Genomic DNA, 10,812 nt, shown 5'->3' on the forward strand with positions numbered 1-10,812 from the left:
TTGTCTCCTTTTAAACAGAGATTCAGAGAAGTTAATGGCAATCAGAGTCATGCAGATAAAAGTTATCTCATCTAATAAATCACAAATTAAATATTAACAAATGGACATTTAGTGACTTAATATCACCAGGTCTAATCGGAAATAAATGATTAGCCCCTCGCTAAATTCAGTGAAAAAAAGTAGATATCGGGCACCCAAATTATATAGGACTGACCCATTAGCATGAGCACAAAATCCAATTCCTTATTCTCTTTTTCCCCTTGGATGTATGTTAGCTTTGTGATGAACACAAACTGTACATCATTCCATTGTTAATTTTGCCTCTCAAGGCCATTACCCTGAGATTAACCAGGTCTCCTGCAAGCATCAAAGCAATATTGTGACTGCTTCTGATTCTGAGTGTCCATTTCTGAAAAGAATAAAACACGGAAATGTCTTTTAATTTATCTGCTGACTACTGTTAGGAGGAAAAAGAGGTATCTATGCAAACTGCAACTTACATAAGAAAAACATCCCTGCTACCCTGACTTGAAGCAAATATTTCTGAGGAATTAAAGTTTTAAGGCAACGTCATGGACTATCTAAAGGAGAGGGATGTTTCTCAAATGAGGTGTGTTGTGCAATTAGTGTAAAACTGTAGTCAAATCTTTGTGCTATAATCTTTCTGCCTGAGGCCGTAATACAAATGAGGAAAGGTGGTCAGCAGAGACAGGAGAGAGCACAAAACTGAATCTTTCCCAAACTCCCCAAATCTACACATACAGGATAAGACATTCCTCGCCTTTTCCACATGATGAACAGGACTAGGAGAGGAGTTTATTTTATTAACAGAGATATTTTAATTCAATGATAGATTCCACCTTGCAGATAGGTTCATGGCAAGTTAAAGCCATGTTGCCTTGAAAATCTCCCTAGCAGTTGAGGGAAGAAGGAAAACATTAGTTATTTTTTATTCTGTTCTATTGAATTCTATTCTTACATCCAATGTTAGTAATATTACATGTCAACCAGTTTTGTTGTTAGGTATCAAGTAGAATGCTAGGTACAGAGAAGAACTTCAAAGCTGAAATGAAAACCAAACTTATCCTCATGGATAAAAATCTAGGAGAGACAGTAGAAGCACCCCAGGTAGAACGCGATTATGTGTTCTGCAGCGGCTGCGGACGCTCAGTGGAACGAGATCACTTGCAGTTCTGCAGATCCCAGACAGGAAAGGACGCAAACCAAACTTGAGTCATGGACGGAATTTAGAAAATTAAAGATGGTGAGATTTAAGCAATTTCAGAGGGAGGTTAAAGTATGGACAAAGGTACACAGTGAATAAATTAAAGTGGAGAAAAAGAGTTTTCCTAAAGCACAATCTACTTTGAGACACTAAAATGGAGAGAATCAGACTGAAACCAGGTTGTGGAAGATGTTGAAAGTCATCCTAAAAGGATTATACATAATTTACGAATAGAGAGACATCTAAGGTCTTAGGACAGAAAATAATGAGACTCTAACTTTTCTGTAAGACTCTTTCTTCTAAGATGTGTAGGATGGGTTGGAGAGAAAATAATCTGGAGACAGTGCAATCAGTTCAGACAGACGTGTTGGTTTAGTTGGTTACTTGAGTAATGTCGAAAGACTTGGGAGCTACACATAAACGTGAGAGATGTTTAAATGAGATCTGATAATATATTACCTTTGTGTGATGTAACATTGATGATGACTATTGAGTTTACATCTGAGACACTGAGAGCACAGCTGAGTCATAAGCAAACACTGAAGAATGAATGATGGAAGATGGAAAATGAAGAATTCATTTTTTTGACATATTGAATTGATGAGCTGAGGGATAACCAGGATGGAGGTGTGTAACGATTGGCAATGGGGCACCGAGACTTATTTTGGTAATTAATTGAGTGGTTATAACATAGCAGAGTGTACTGATTCCTATATATATAGTTTTAGCTAATAGTTATGGTGGATGTACACAGTTTGGCAGTGCCACCTAGAACACTTACAGTGGAGCACATGTAGCCCTGGGTAGACAGGATTTTCTGCATTCCTGTTTAATCTAGCTGCATGGAGCCGTGCAAACTTTGCACAATTTACTTTCTCCCTTCTTCCTGGACCAAAAAGGTATAGGTGATCTGATAAAAATTTTACTACTTTAAATAAAAGTGGGTGTGTATAATTTAAACTGTTTTTTTCAGCTTTATTGAGATATAATAGACAGGAAGGAATTGCGTACATTTTAAGTATACAACTTGGTGTTTTGATACAGGTCTACATTGTGAAATAATCACCACAGTCAAGCTAATTAACATAACCACCATGGCATACAGTTTCCAATTTCTTCCTTTGTGGGTCTGTGTGGTGAGAACATTTAGAGTCTATGCTCCAGCAGACTGTAAGCACACAATTCTGACCGTAGTCACCATGCTGTGCATTAGCTCTCCAGAACAAAGTCATCTTACATAACTGAAACTTTGTAACTTTTGACCAACATCCCCCATTTCCACCTTGTGTCCACCCCTGGCAACCACCATTCTATCCACTGCTTCTACAAGTCTGACTATTTCAAACGCCACATATAAATGAGACCATACAGTATTTGCCTTTCTGTGTCTGGCTTATGTCACTTAGCACAATGCCATCAAGGTTCATCCATAGTCACAAATAGTAGGATTTTCTTCTTTTTTAAAGAAATATATTGGAATATCATTCAGTCTTAATATATATGCATATATATGTATCACATTCTCTGTTCATTCATCCATCAACAGACATTTAGATTGTTTCCATAGCTTGGCTACTATGAATAATGATGCAATGAATATGGAAGTGCAGATACTTCTTTGAAATCAAGATTTAATGCCCTGTGGATATATATCTGGATCATACGACAGTTCTATTTTTAATTTTGAGGAATCTTCCTACTGTTTTCCATAGTGGCTGTACCAATTTACATACCTGTCAACAGTGTACAAGGGTTCCCTTTTCTCCACATCCTCATCAACACCTGTTATCTCTTGCATTTTGGGAATAGCCATCCTAACAGGTGTGAGATGATAGTTCACTGCGGTTTTGATTTTCATTTCCCTCATGATTATAGTGATGTTTAGCACCTTTCATATACCTGTTGGCCATTTATAGGGCAAGCACAGGGGAAGACGGAGTGAAGGGTATCTGGGACCTCTCTGTTCTATCTTTATCATTTCCTGTGAATCCATCATTATGTCAAAATACAAAGCTATAAAAAGTAAAATTAAACATATTGTATGACTTAAAATATAACTCAAAATTGTATCACTCATCTTATGGAAAGAGTGAACTACTTTAACATATGGCTCCCTAAACATGCTGTGGTTACAAAAAGACAGATTTCCTGTATATAGAGCATCGCCTCCGAGTCTGCATGTCCTTTGCTAATCTAGGCTCTATTTTAAAACGGAAAACTTCCCATCAGAAGTGTAGTAGAAAACACACTTATATTTAGTGAGCTCTGAGCTTCAATCCAAGATCCAGCAGTTATTCATTTACAAAGTTCACTACTTGTGTAACCGTATGTAAAACTATTAATGCATTTCCTGAGCTTCCATTTATAATCTTTAAAAAGTAGATAATAATAGTGATTGTGTGGCTTTGTGGTCCAGATAAAACACAATTTATGAAATGACTTCGACTAACATTCTTCCATTTTAGTGTTAGAACTGAATCTATGTTGGGAAGAACTTACATCCCTTCACAGAACAATGAGTATAACCTACATTTATGACTGTCATAAAAGGCCACCTAACATGTGCTTTTTTTTTTTTTCTAATTTAGAAACTTTATCAAATAAAGAGAACAAGTAATGTTTAAATTATGCTGGAATATAAGCAGGAGAACTAGGACTCCCCCCACATCCCTCACTCCCCACCCGCAAAAAAAAAAGAAAAAATCAGGGAAAGACAAATGCTGAAGAGGGAAAAGATGTTTGAATAAAGAATGAGTTAAATTCTGAACAGACACAAGGAGATAATACATGGTGATTACCAGTGTGTGTATTTAGCTAACCAAGTAATAAAGGCATGAAGTGTGTGAAATCACACTGTTACAACTGCAAAAGAAGATGTGCTCTGTACCTACCCCTTCACTTTCTTTCCCTTCTCCCACCAAGACTGGGTTGACACCAGAGTAGCACTTTCAAAATAAATCATAAATCATTATGTCAGTGCAAAACTTAAAAGTTTGCTAATGAGATTGCCTAAATCCTATTTAAGTTGTATTTCATAAACTCTTCCAATTAAATATTTATGACCATATCTGGACTTTCAAATAATAGTATTCAGATATGATCTTGAACAGACGTGTTCATTATATTATTCTCACACATGTCTTCCATAAAATAACAATGTCACAGTCATCAGAATAACACCTGATACTTTTGTTCTTTTAAATTTACGACAAATACCTTCACAGCAAAGGATGCATATAATTTGAGATTTTAAATCACGCGCAAGGAGAGAATATAGGTTTCGGAATCAGTTAAGCCTGTATTTGAATCCTTGCTCTGTCACCTAAACCAAGTGACATTTGGAAAGAAAGAACTGATTTTTTTAGCTTGTTTCCTCATATACAATGAGAATCTTAGAACTTGTATGGGAGTGAACTTGAACACTCTGTGTAAAGCTATACATCCTATCTGGCATACAGCAGAGGCTTACTAATGGCAATCACTTTCATAATTACTTTATATATTAGCCTCCTCCTCATTGCTACCTGTGGGTTCATTAGCACTTTCAGTGTGCCCCTTAGTTTTACGTATTAGTTCCTACCATATCCACCTCACCTTATTCTGTTCACAAACATTCAGTGGGCATTCTTGGAGCACGAGTTACTAAGCCATGTGCTGTGAAATGCCCACGACTACAACTCTGCCTCACACAAGAAAGGACAACTGGGACACAGGATCACACGTAGGAAACAGGTGGTTAGTATACTGCGGTGCTACCGGCTGAAGGTGACTGACAGGATGATTTTTTTTTGGAGAACACCAAAGGCTTCTAAGTAAAGGCAATTTTTTAAGCTACACTCTAGACATATTTCAGAAGACAAAAAATGGATAGAGAATTCCAAGTAGAATCAATTCCATAAAGAACAGTGGTTAGATTGCGGGGGGAATACAGGAAGTCAGTTTGTCTAAAGGAAAAAAAAATCTGTGATTTAGAGAAATGGTTTACACACTGCTAAGCTAAGAACTGTGGACTTACTGGATAAGCAATGGGAAACCAGTGCTCAGGAAAGTGTACTCGCTGTAATAGCATTTAGGTTAACAGCTCCATATAACATCCTTCTGTGTAAAGCATACTGTCTAAAAATCAATTGATTGAAAATTAATGTACGAATGACATTTCTGAATTTCCTGTAGCCAGTCTATAAGTCAAGCCTAAGCACCACTGATCAGAAGATTAAAAGGCTCAAGTAGTCAAAGAATGATAAATTCAATGGAAGACGTTGCTCCTGTCTGATTCCCAGCAGTGCACATACTTGATGACTTCCTGCCTACTTTATAATGTTGAAAAGAGAGTTCTTCCAGCAATAATCTGCAAATTAAGAGGAAACCCATTCAACCTGTCAAAAAAATTAAATGGTTGGATATCTCTAAGTACCCAGTCAGATATTTTACTAACACTTGCTACAAAGAGTGAATAGTTTTTCATTGCCTTTGTTCCTTCCCCATTCTAGCAAAGTAAATTTCACAAGTTTAAAAGTTAAAATATATACATATATATGTATATACTCACATATATACTATATATGAAAGCAAATTATTATGCAAAGGGAAATACATGGTTATGAAGACAACAAATAAAAATAATCTTGCTATGGGTTGAGGGAGAAAGTTGACTGGTTTGGTGAGAATTTTTTTTGCCATTTTCCTTTTTTATTTTGGCTAACTGATAAGTAAGGTGGATCAAGTTATCCCGAAGCAGGAATTTGAATCTGGCTGTAATAACAGAATTAAATAAACTTTAATTTATATCACTGTTTGGATAATTGATTCTAGTAATACACAATGAAAGAAATGGAACCAGTGCCTTATAAAATCGTATGAGATATTGTATGCTATTTTTAAAATACACTTGGATATAACAGAGTTTCAATTTAGACATTCATAGTGTGAATTTGTGTTTCACCCTTTCTTTTTGGGGATTAATGCCGTCAAATACAAGGAGAACTTTAGCATCTTCTTTCTATTGTGTATTTTAAAATTAAAATGTACAGAGAATCATTCTTCTCATCACATCAAAATTCTGTTACTCAGACTGGTACTCCCTACTAAAATGTCTTAAATATTCTGTTGGGTCATAAAAAGTGACCAAAATATTTTTAGCCAAAAGATGTACACAGATTTCAGTTGAAATATTCTTTTAAAAGTTACAGTACTTAGCTTTATTAACATCTCCCATGACTTACGTATGTTTGCATTGATTACTGAAATCTCAGGCAGTAAGGAAAGGGAAGTTCAGCTCAGGGGAAAAGTCAGAGAGATGCTGCGTGTACAAGATGGCAACACACAAAATGGTTATTTTTCTCTACGTTGTTAAAATACACAGCTAGAGTAAAGAAAAAGCACAAGGAGCCAATTAATAACAAATATTATAAAGACTGTGCAATTATAATGTAGTGGTAAACATTCTTTACCAAAGGAAAAAATAGCTGATGTTTTGATTTGGGTAATACATGTAGCTTTACTCATTTCTATCATCTAGTCAAGTTTAATCCTAATTAATTAACTTAGGTATATGAATCATTACAATGTGAAATGGTATTTAAACTTTAAAATGTGAGAGACATTTCTGCTTGGATCAGAAGCTTGGTAAACTAAAGACTTCACTTCATGGAGGCAGATGTTTGACTCTATCAGTGACTTGGTATTCTGAGATAACAACAAAAAAAGTACATGTAGGACCTACAATCATGAGATGTGACGATGGCTGATTTGTCAGCCATCACTGACTTGGCCACCCAAATGAGCATGCTATTTCTAAGCAGCTACTATGGGAGATCAGACGTATCTCAGTGGTGATAACAGTGCTCAATATGTTGCAAACTTCTCCTTTAGAATGCTCTCAGGAATGACGGATGAAGCATGCAAGACTCGGGCTCATTGCTTTATAAATTGCGCCTCATACAGCAGCAAAATGGGGCAAAGCAGAGCTGAAATATACAATTTTCTCCTCTCTCGTTTACAAAAAGAAACTCAATTATCTCTCAGTGCTCAATTATTCAGTTCCCAAATAAACTGCATTTATAAGCCTATTATTTAAAGCCAGAAAGACAATTGTAAAAATAATACAAAAATCATCATCCTTCCTTTCCCCTTATAATTTGAACAAGAACATAGTATAAACTAGTAAGCCCACTTTTTTGTAAGCTGCCTCTCTCACCTGATCTCACTCTTCATGCTTCTATTTGCTCTTCTCGTGACCACCTCAGCCAATTCCAGTATTTCATTTCTCCTCAGTCTTAACTTCTCTTAGTCACCCGATGTTCTTGATCACCCTTTCCCCTCTAAAATCCCATGAACAGTGTTCTTGAAGGAAACTCCGTACCAGTCTACATCCTTAGTCTTTCTCTGACTTACTGTGCTATGTCTTCTTCCCTAGTTTAGGTGTTTCTTTACATTCAGAATTACTAAATTGTTTAAACAATGAATGAATGAATGAATGAATGAATGAATGAATGAATGAATGAATAAATAAATAAATAAATAAATAAATAGTTAAGCTCTTGGTTCTCTGCTCTCTTCTTCTGTGCTGTTTCCCTTATTAAAGTAAATTTTACAGGTTTAACTGCCACCACTACTCAAATATTATGTCCCACTTCTCAGCCTCACTCCACCCCGTCACCTTCTAGCTATGTAACTGTGACCACGTTATTTAACTTCTGAGTCTTGGTTTTCTCATATGTAAAGTGACGACAAAAATATTGTTTATCTCATGGAGTAATGACTAGAGAAATCACGGTTAGGAAGCTTCTGATAGATTTTAAATGTTGAATTATTTTTAAATATTGTTTTTTTTTCCCAGATCCTTCAGGACATCCTCACTTGGATGTCACAAAAATCAATTTAGCGTATTTTTTAATGTAAACATTTTCTAGAACTTGCACCAAATTAAAATGTTATGCTTTCACTAAGATTAAATTATGCAAGTACCCAGTGTTAAATTATTTAATTATTTTTCTCCTACCTTGAGTAGTGAAGTGTAGACAGCAATAGTTTTCCTAGGTTAACAGAGAGGCTTCAGATAGACACAAAAGCTCTGCATTTTCTTGGGGCATGTTGTCAAAACGCTGTGACCTTTGACTGTAAAGTTCATCAAACCATGTCAACATTCTGCATTATCTCTAAGCTTTCTTTTACCTAGTGACTTCCCCAAACGTGCTTTTCTTATTTTATTGCCATGATCACCATTGGGAACACCATTCTTTCGGGCTATCAGGTTTGAAATCTGGTCCTTTGACCCTCTCTATCCCACCCCTTCTACCCAGGCACCACACGACTGATGCTCACTTTTCCATCCCTCTCTGATCGCCCTTGTCCAAACCCTTGTCATCCCATACATGGACCACTATACTCTACTTCTAACTCTCCCACCGGCCTTCTTCCTCACACTTTCAAATCATTCCACACACAGCCTCATCATTTTCCAAAATCATCAATTTCATACTGCCTGATTAAAATTTCATATTCCTATCATGTCCATCATATTGTACACCTGTAATTTATTACACAATGTAAACTGTCAAAAATTTGTATCCTTACACAGACACCTGCATTGATTGACAGTAGTGTTGTCTGCAAGAGTCCCATGCTACATGTTAACTATGGTTCTGCGAATGTCAAGTAAGGGGAAAGGATATGAAACAAACATGTACAAGTAGCACTACGTAAGATGCTTTGTCTTAGTATATTTCCATTTAGTCTCACACAATAACCTGCGAAAAAAGTACTGTCTCCATTTCAGCAGTAAAGAGGCCCAGAGAGGTCAAGATTACTGTTCAGCAGGAAGCAGCCACCCTTCTATATGGACTCACCGCTCTGCCTATTTTATTCCACTCCTACCTTCTTTTAAGCCGTGTTTTAAAGACTCAGGTTCCTTGGATTAATTAGTTGCCCATTGCTACCACCTATTCAGTGGTTTAGAACAATACAAATTTGTTATCTTCGAGTCCAGGAGGTCAGAAGTCCAAAATCAGTTTTACTGGACTACAATCAAAGTGTCGGCAGGGCTGGTTGCTTCTGGAGGCTCTGAGAGGAAAATCTGTTTTTCTGCCCTTTTCAGCCTCCAGAAGCTTCCTGAATTTCTTGGCTCTTTCCCCTTCCTCACGTCACTCCAATCTCTTGCTTCTGCGCTCACGTATTTTACTATGTGCTTTAACACCCCTGTCCCCTCTTACACTGGGCCCATCTGACTAATCTAGAACACCAACATCCCTTTGTGTGTAGGGTGATACATTCACAGGTTCTGGACATTAGGACCCGGTCACCTTTGGGGGCATCATTCAGCCCCCACCAGGCATGAGCTCTGATAAGGGAGCCTGAATCCCCTGAAAATAAGAGCTGGTGATAATGAGATATCCCAACAATACCTACACACGGCCATCCTTCCTCAAGATGTACTGAATGCAACGAAGAACCACATAGTCTACGAAGACAGTTTATTTACTCACCTGCTTGTTTATTATGAACTTCCACTCTGGTAAATAAAATTCAATTCTATTCTTCCTGAACAATTAAAAGAAGCTTGGAAGAAACAGGAAGCACACATCAAACAAATAACAACTGTGTGTGTCCAAGGAGGTACGAGAAAGAGTGTATTAGCATCTTCACTGAACTCAACATAGAGTTATCAATTTTTGTTTTAAACTTTTAACGTAAAATAAGTCTATGCCTGGCTAATATTTTTTTTTTTTACTGACTTAACATGGTTTTTACAATGAGGGTCTTTAAAATTGGACAGTTTATTTTTCTAAAATGCACCATGTTCAAGCATCTATCATAAAGTGAGCACTTCATTATCCTCCTTCAGCAAAACAAGGCGAAACATGTCTAATGACTCCATTTTTGCATATCATAAGCACATGACTTAATGGTGCTTGAATTAACCAAATGAACTGATCTAACTGATAGCCTCCCTTTCTAACGATACACTGACTTTTTAGGTCATCTTTTCAATTTCTAAGAGTCTCATTAGCCCAGGACCACTTGCAGAGGAAGTGTCCTCTGGCATTTCTGTAGATCAGTGAAATGGGGTTGTTACAATGCTAACTCAAGGAGATGCAGATTTTCTGCTGTCTTCCAACTCCTTTCTTTCTTCCACCCAGAAAATTGTCAGTCTTTCAGGGGGGTTTAATTGACACCAAGGGTCATGAATATATACCAGTAGGATTTTACTGCTGAAGAACTCTGTTGTGTTGACATGAGAGCTTGACGAAGCGTCGGGGGTACATGCACAAAACTTTTGACTACAAATAAAAATACCAATATAAGGCCTTTATGGTGATAAATATATTCAAGTATTATTTTCTCAAACATTAGCATTGCATAAAGAAATATTGGCACAAAATGCCTTTGGCTGCATGGTTAAATAGAGAAATGTGTGTTATTAGGCTGCAATAAATGCACACTTTTTTTAAAAGAAGTATGATGCCTTGTGCTAGAATATTTCAGTCCATGAATAAAACTGTAAAAATCCTTAAACATATGCAGTAAAACTGAGTATGAAAAAGTCCTCCTCAGACTTCCCGAAAATCAAAGAACAAAGGAAAAACAAT

General features: G+C 36.7%; 1 long non-coding RNA gene across 17 annotated transcripts in view; it reads right to left on the reverse strand.

The window, feature by feature from the left end:
* LOC106730317 overlaps window positions 1–10,812 on the reverse strand; it is a 230,561-nt gene that overhangs the window by 106,911 nt on the left and 112,838 nt on the right. The window lies entirely within an intron of this gene.

The sequence above is a fragment of the Camelus ferus genome, chromosome 23 (assembly GCF_009834535.1).
Source record: "Camelus ferus isolate YT-003-E chromosome 23, BCGSAC_Cfer_1.0, whole genome shotgun sequence".
Classification (NCBI taxonomy): domain Eukaryota; kingdom Metazoa; phylum Chordata; class Mammalia; order Artiodactyla; family Camelidae; genus Camelus; species Camelus ferus.